This window comes from Sinocyclocheilus anshuiensis, unplaced genomic scaffold (genome assembly GCF_001515605.1).
Source record: "Sinocyclocheilus anshuiensis isolate Anshui unplaced genomic scaffold, SAMN03320099.WGS_v1.1 scaffold1666, whole genome shotgun sequence".
NCBI lineage: Eukaryota > Metazoa > Chordata > Actinopteri > Cypriniformes > Cyprinidae > Sinocyclocheilus > Sinocyclocheilus anshuiensis.
In genome coordinates, this window is record NW_015547714.1 from 94039 (window position 1) to 100124 (window position 6086).

Consider the following 6086-nt stretch of genomic DNA (forward strand, 5'->3'; position numbering starts at 1 on the left):
GGTGTTCTTCCCGGTGGGAAGACCCCCGTAGATGCCAGATCGCGGTCGTGCTCTCCTTTCTTCAAGAAGGGCTGGAGCGAAGGCTGTCTCCCTCCACCCTCAAAGTGTATGTTGCCACTATCGCCGCACATCACGATGCAGTAGGCGACAAGTCTGTTAGGAAACACGACTTGATCATCAGGTTCCTTAGGGGTGCAAGGAGGCTGAATCCTCCGCGCCCCCACCTGGTACCCTCTTGGGATCTCCCCTCGGTCCTGACGGCCTTGAAGGAGGAGCCCTTCGAACCTTTTACGAAAGGTGTAAAAAACATGGCGCCAGTGTGTGTGGCCGTCCGTCTGTTGCTCCCGGTTGCATGGATGTTTGTCCTGTTTTTATCGATTGTTTTAAATACTGCAGACTCTCTACTGGTGTATGATCGCCAAACACTTCTTGGCATTAGATCAGCTATGGAAAATACGGCGATCTACAATGCTAATGTTAATCGGGGTGGAAGAAACAATTCGCCTCTTCCTCCGCTCCTGCGTGGATTACCTGCTTATCTCTGTCGGATCCTATGCTCTCTCGGGAGAAAGAAGCGATCTAGACGCCGCGGTAAACGAGGTGGTCTGTTGGTGAAAGTGAAGACTTTAATGGCTTTGTTACCAAATGCCGATCCTCGCTGGATTTTAGCAGATCTTGATGTGGATTGTCGCCGGTACATGCTTCGATGCTCTTGGGATCCCGCGTATAAGTGGCTGTTACCTTTAAATGGCATAGATAAGGAGCCTCTGGTTAACATTCATCGGCCACCCCATCTCAGAAGAGCTGGTGTGGATGCTTCTCTCCTTCAGCCTTTTGACCGCGTATCTTCGTCGCTGGAAGACTCATCTCCAGTGAGGATAACCTTGGTGAATGCTAGATCACTAGCTAACAAGTCCTTTATTTTGAATGACTGTTTTACTTCCAAGGACCTGGGCATGTTGTGTGTGACGGAGACCTGGATCGGTGTTGGTGAGTCGAGTGTTTTTTCAGAAGTTTTACCACCGAACTGTACCTATTTTAACTCTCCACGTCTTACGGGACGAGGAGGCGGAGTAGCAACTATTTTTAAAGAACATTTAAACTGTCGGCGTCTGCCATCTTACTCCTATTCCAGCTTTGAAGTCAGTATTTTTGAACTAAGGCTGGGTTATCCGGTGCTGTGCGCTATTGTTTATCGCCCACCCAAATACAACAAGGACTTTATTGATGACTTCTCTGATTTTCTGGCTGGAATCATGCCAAAATATGATCGGGTCTTAATTGCTGGGGATTTTAATATTCATGTGTGCTGTCCCACCAAGCCTTTGGCTAAAGCTTTTTTAAATCTTGTGGAGTCTTTTAACTTAACTCAGTTTGTGGCTAGTCCCACACATAAATGTGGACACATACTAGATTTGGTTTTATCATATGGCTTGCCTATTGGTAATATTGAAGTCCTTGGCATTAGATCAGCTATGGAAAATACGGCGATCTACAATGCTAATGTTAATCGGGGTGGAAGAAACAATTCGCCTCTTCCTCCGCTCCTGCGTGGATTACCTGCTTATCTCTGTCGGATCCTATGCTCTCTCGGGAGAAAGAAGCGATCTAGACGCCGCGGTAAACGAGGTGGTCTGTTGGTGAAAGTGAAGACTTTAATGGCTTTGTTACCAAATGCCGATCCTCGCTGGATTTTAGCAGATCTTGATGTGGATTGTCGCCGGTACATGCTTCGATGCTCTTGGGATCCCGCGTATAAGTGGCTGTTACCTTTAAATGGCATAGATAAGGAGCCTCTGGTTAACATTCATCGGCCACCCCATCTCAGAAGAGCTGGTGTGGATGCTTCTCTCCTTCAGCCTTTTGACCGCGTATCTTCGTCGCTGGAAGACTCATCTCCAGTGAGGATAACCTTGGTGAATGCTAGATCACTAGCTAACAAGTCCTTTATTTTGAATGACTGTTTTACTTCCAAGGACCTGGGCATGTTGTGTGTGACGGAGACCTGGATCGGTGTTGGTGAGTCGAGTGTTTTTTCAGAAGTTTTACCACCGAACTGTACCTATTTTAACTCTCCACGTCTTACGGGACGAGGAGGCGGAGTAGCAACTATTTTTAAAGAACATTTAAACTGTCGGCGTCTGCCATCTCACTCCTATTCCAGCTTTGAAGTCAGTATTTTTGAACTAAGGCTGGGTTATCCGGTGCTGTGCGCTGTTGTTTATCGCCCACCCAAATACAACAAGGACTTTATTGATGACTTCTCTGATTTTCTGGCTGGAATCATGCCAAAATATGATCGGGTCTTAATTGCTGGGGATTTTAATATTCATGTGTGCTGTCCCACCAAGCCTTTGGCTAAAGCTTTTTTAAATCTTGTGGAGTCTTTTAACTTAACTCAGTTTGTGGCTAGTCCCACACATAAATGTGGACACATACTAGATTTGGTTTTATCATATGGCTTGCCTATTGGTAATATTGAAGTCTGTGATGCCATTTTCTCTGATCATCTGCCTGTTTTATTTGAGATATGTTCCCCTTGTGACTCTAAAGCGACTGCTCCAACCCGTCGCTGTCGTACGATCAATCCTTCAACTGCTCAATTGTTTTCTGAGGCTTTTAATGGCATTGGTGATGATTATTCAATGTCCTCATATGGCCTTAACACCGAAGACTTAATCTCACTGTTCTCTTCAACCTGCCAAAGTATTTTGGATACAGTGGCCCCTTTTAGGATGGTTCGAGAAAAACCTAGAGTTCAACCATGGCTGAATGCTACTACTCGAGCTGTAAGGGTTGAGAGTAGAAGGGCGGAACACCGCTGGAAGAAGGATAAATTGCAGATTTCTTTCGATATTTTAAAGGAGAACTTGTCTAAATATCAAAAAACTGTTAGATCTGAGAAATCAAAGTATCTCTCAAATGTTATCTGTAAGAACTCTCATAAGCCAGCTGTGCTGTTCAGTACTATTAATGCGGTTTTGAACACTCCCCAAGCTACTTGTTTAGAGCCTTCTGCTGAAATGTGTGAGAAATTTTTACACTTTTTTTATCAATAAGATTGAGGCTGTTAGAGCTAATATTTCTCTCCCATTGACTTTTTTACCCATTTCCACTGAGTGCTCTGCTGTTTTTACTCAGTTTGAGCCGGTGCCTCTTACCTCATTGAGAGAGATCATTGTTAAAATGAAATCTTCCTTGTGTGGCATAGATATTGTTCCGCCTTGTCTTCTGAAAGACTCATTTGAAACTGTTGGTCCTAAAATTCTTGCAATTATTAATAGTAGCCTAGCCTCGGGAGTCGTACCTAAGTCTTTTAAACATGCAGCAGTGGAACCAGTAATCAAGAAATCAAACTTGGATTCATCAGTCTTTGTAGCACCTAAATATCTGTCCGACTTGATTAAGCTGTATGCTCCGCTTAGGTCTGCTGACCGTTTGCTTTTAGTCATCCTACGGGTAAAGTTGAAGAGCAGGGGTGACCGAGCATTTGCAGTGGCGGCCCCGAAGCTCTGGAATATTTTGCCCCTCTACATTAGACAGGCTCAAACACTTGCTGTTTTTAAATCTAGCTTAAAAACTCATTTTTATAATCTGGCAGTAAAGTTGAAGAGCAGGGGTGACCGAGCATTTGCAGTGGCGGCCCCGAAGCTCTGGAATATTTTGCCCCTCTATATTAGACAGGCTCAAACACTTGCTGTTTTTAAATCTAGCTTAAAAACTAATTTTTATAGTCTGGCATTTGACGCTACATGAGAGCTGCTTTCTTCTATTGTTTTTATGGTGTCTTATTGTCTTTTTTTTGTGTTGTTGACTGTTTGTAATCACTGATATTTTTATTCTCTTATGTGTGTACAGCACTTTGACAATCACTTGTTGTTTTAAAAAAAAGTGCTTTATAAATAAACTTTGACTTTGACTTTGACTCTGCAGTCAGTAGAGCTTAAGTTTCTGTCACTAAAAACAGTGCTCCTCACTGCATTGGCTTCAGTCAAGAGGGTCGGGGACCTGCAGGCATTTTCGGTCGACGATTCGTGCCTTGAATTTGGGCCGGTCGACTCTCACGTTGTCCTGAGACCCTGGCCTGGATATGTGCCAAAAGTTCCCACCACGCCTTTCAGGGATCAGGTGGTGAACTTGCAAACGCTGCCCCGGGAGGAGGCAGACCCAGCCATTTCTCTGCTCTCTCCCGTTCGCGCTTTGCGCATTTACGTGGACCGTACTCAGAGCTTCAGGACTTCAGACCAGCTCTTTGTCTGCTTCGCAGGACAGCAGAAGGGAAAGGCTGTCTCCAAACAAAGACTTGCCCACTGGATAGTGGAGACTATAGTCCTGGCATACCAGGCCCAACGTTTACCGTGCCCCCTCGGAGTGAGAGTACACTCCACGAGAGGAGTGGCAACTTCTTGGGCATTGGCACGGGGCTCCTCGATTGCAGACATCTGCAGAGCTGCCGGCTGGGCAACACCTAACACGTTTGCGAGATTCTATAATCTCTGTGTAGAGGCTGTGTCCTCTCGTGTACTTTCCTCAGATGGTCAGTAACACTGGACCTGCTCGGTGTCCACCAGACCGAATACGTGCGCATAAGTGCTTCTCGGTTCCGTTTCCCCTTTGGTGAACCCTGTTGAAGTTCCTCCCACAACCTTGGTGGTCAGGCGTGGCAAAGCACCAGACACCAGGTCCAGCACTCGTGTGTATGCGCAAGGTCAGCCCTTGTGCTGGGCTAGGTGCCCATGTGTAGTGATTCCCCTTCGGGTCATCCCACATTTGTATTCTTCCACGGTACGGCTTCCCTCACGGTAAGCGGTAAGCTTTCCCTGGCAGTCATTCGCTGCCATCTCTGCTGCGTAGTCATCTCACCCCAAGCAGGTTGAATCTACCGCAGGGACTTCCATATGTAGCACTGCCCTGGGCCAGTCCATGTGTGTAATTCCACATAATACCTCCTATGCGCAGGATGTGGCTTCCGTAGTGTGCCAACTGGGTACGCTTTCCCAGTGTTATCCAATGTACCACTGTAGGGAACAGCAGTGGCGGACACTCCCCTGCCCAGCTGGTGTGGGGGGACTTGCCGGCTTCCGCAGGGCACTGGAGGGGGTCAGCAATAGTGGCGTTTTCCATACGGATTGACTGACTGATCTCGGTTACGTATGTAACCCTCGTTATTATATATTTTAAGTTGCAGCAAAGTGAAAATAGTGAAAATCAGTGCTACTCTTCAGCACAATGGTAACCACTGTAAAAAAAAAAAAGTTAAATAAAATAAATAAAATGTCACATGACTGGCAGCAACCAAACATTAAACACTAACAGATCTCTCTCTCACACACTTATTACAATCCAGTCTGACTTTATTTCTTTCATACTAAACTTCTTATTGAGAATTAACTGAGGTTTAGATGTTGATGTTTTATTGAAAATAATCAAGTTTGAACCTAATCAAGTCACCTTTGTGGAAATAAGTGTTTGCTTTAACTGGGCTCTTGATCCTTGAATATTTAACATCAGTTTTTCTCTGACCGCTGCAACTGCGTGTTTCTAAAGCACATTTGTTATAACAGCAGTTGTGAGATAAACTCTGATCAGATGATTTTGATTACTTATTGATGATGACTCAATCATCATGTAGTAATCACATTCACAGATCATATCAGGAATCTGATGTTTGAGAATGTCAGCTGTTAGTCTTGTGATGTTATGACAGTCAGCTATTGTGATTTTTCTCTTTCATTATATATAAAGTGTTTTGAGCTGTGTCTTTTTGACTCACACAAAGATCAAGAATCAGCGCATGAATCTCAACAATGGTAACATTTGGCATTAGACAGAAAAAAACTAATGCCAAAAAGTCAAGGATCAAGACCCCAACTAAAGCAAACGATTATCTCCACAACGGTGACTTCAAACTTTATTATTGTAAATAAACCATCAACATATAAACCTCTGTTAATTCTTAATAAGAAGTTTTGTATGAAAGAAATTAATTCAGACTCGATTGTAATAAGTGAAGATGCTGAGATCTAGAGAGATCTCTTAGGGCAGTGGTTCCCAATCCTGGTCCTGGAGAACCCCCAACACTGCAC